This window comes from Notothenia coriiceps, unplaced genomic scaffold, assembly GCF_000735185.1.
Source record: "Notothenia coriiceps isolate Sejong01 unplaced genomic scaffold, NC01 NC01_scaffold00008613, whole genome shotgun sequence".
Taxonomy (NCBI): domain Eukaryota; kingdom Metazoa; phylum Chordata; class Actinopteri; order Perciformes; family Nototheniidae; genus Notothenia; species Notothenia coriiceps.
The window spans coordinates 1-2,054 of record NW_011341314.1 but is presented as its reverse complement, the minus strand read 5'-3'; the positions used below and the strand labels follow the sequence as shown (position 1 = coordinate 2,054).

Below are 2,054 nucleotides of genomic sequence, written 5' to 3'. Positions count from 1 at the left end.
GCCACTAGCTTCACTTAGCTTCACTTCACAGCAGCCACTAGCTTCACTTAGCTTCAAAGCAGCCACTAGCTTCACTTAGCTTCACTTAGCTTCACTTAGCTTCACAGCAGCCACTAGCTTTTAGTTTTCGCCAAAACTATTGCTCTTTTTTTAAATGCATATTAGTTAAGTTTACCTTGTCTTTCTAGGATGAAAGAAGCAGCTTCGCTTAGCTTCGCAGCCACTAGCTTCACTTAGGTTCACTTATCTAGCTTCACTTAGCTTCACTTATTTAGCTTCACTTAGCTTCACTTATTTAGCTTCACTTAGCTTCACAGCAGCCACTAGCTTCACTTAGCTTCGCTTCACAGCAGCCACTAGCTTCACTTAGCTTCACAGCAGCCACTAGCTTCACTTAGCTTCGCTTAGCTTCGCTTCACAGCAGGCAATAGCTTCGCTTAGCTTCACAGCAGCCACTAGCTTCACTTAGCTTCACTTAGCTTCGCTTCACAGCAGCCACTAGCTTCACTTAGCTTCACTTAGCTTCGCTTCACAGCAGCCACTAGCTTCACAGCAGCCACTAGCTTCACTTAGCTTCGCTTCACAGCAGCCACTAGCTTCACTTAGCTTCGCTTCACAGCAGCCACTAGCTTCACTTAGCTTCACTTCACAGCAGCCACTAGCTTCGCTTCACAGCAGCCACTAGCTTCACTTAGCTTCACTTAGCTTCGCTTCACAGCAGCCACTAGCTTCACTTAGCTTCGCTTCACAGCAGCCACTAGCTTCACTTAGCTTCACTTAGCTTCACAGCAGCCACTAGCTTCACTTAGCTTCACTTAGCTTTGCTTCACAGCAGGCACTAGCTTCACTTAGCTTCACATAGCTTCACTTAGCTTCACTTGCTGTTGATCAGGCTCATATCGAACACTCACCCCTCCTTCAGCACCACAGCGTCCTCCAGCACACTGGACTCTTTGCTGACGTTAGTGGAGATCTCATCAAGGAACTGGACAACAGAATCATTTCAGTGTTAATAATTTAAAATGAAAAATAAAGGAGAACAATTCTACAGAGCTTTAGATAAATGTACCTTTTTTACTTTTTCGATACACTTGTCTTCTTGGAATGATTTGAAGAAGTCGTACATGTAGGTTTCTTTGAAGCTAGACTACAAAGAGACAGAAAGAAATACAAAATAAAAAACACGTAATTTATGATATTGCATTTCAAAAAGTTGGAAAATGTATGAACCTTTTATTTGTAAGTGGACTATATTTTACACTATTGACTGTTCCTCTAAAACATAGACTGCATACAAATGTCGTTATTACAGTTTTACCTAATTTATTTTGGCTCTTTTTAAAAAGTTGTGATATTCTCTTAACTTAAAGTAAATTGTCACAACCGTTTCAAGGGGTATCACAACTCTATTGCATGTCTAGGAGTAACAACATCTTTCTAAACCTAGTGTGTTTGCATGTTGGCCAATACAACCAAAGTGGAAATGTGTTTTTCTACGTGAAGCAGTCCAAAGAGGTAGCGCTTCTGCATGGTCGGACGGCACCGATTTCTCCACAGAAACACAAACGCAACATCTGCACAGAGCTGTTTTACCACTTGTCATGTGAACGCAGCTTACAAATCTCTGTTAAGTTGTGTTTGATTAAACAAAACAGACATTCAAGACTGTTAAACGTGTTGTTCAGAGATTGGAACTCCTTGTTTTAAAAGGACTTGAGCCAAAGCTAATCAGAAAAACCCTAATCCTACAGAGTGAATGAAGCATCATGCTACCCTTCCTCTCACTTTGCCATCATATTTCTTTTTACTCTTACCATTTTTTTTGACAGACTCCCCCAGCTGCCCAGCGTCTGGATTGTTTTTGAGATGAGGGTGAGCGTGCGGGAGATCTCAGGGTCCTGGAAATAAAAAGAGAAATGTAAATCACAACTAGTCTTCCTGTGTGTGTATTAAAAAGGTGTTGGGACGGTGCACTCACAGGGTGGTGGGAGCGGAGCTGGAAGGAGTGCGGAGAAAGAACAGCGACGGCGAAGAACCGCAGGAACACAAAGCTG

General features: G+C 42.5%; 1 long non-coding RNA gene across 1 annotated transcript; it reads right to left on the bottom strand.

Annotated features, from left to right (window-relative positions):
* Positions 1–905: 905 nt before the first annotated feature.
* Positions 906–2,054, bottom strand: LOC104944664 (uncharacterized). The gene is made up of 4 exons (XR_798246.1): positions 1,979–2,054; positions 1,815–1,898; positions 1,070–1,147; positions 906–985 (listed from the first exon to the last, which is right to left on the bottom strand). It is a non-coding gene; the product is annotated as an uncharacterized lncRNA (long non-coding RNA).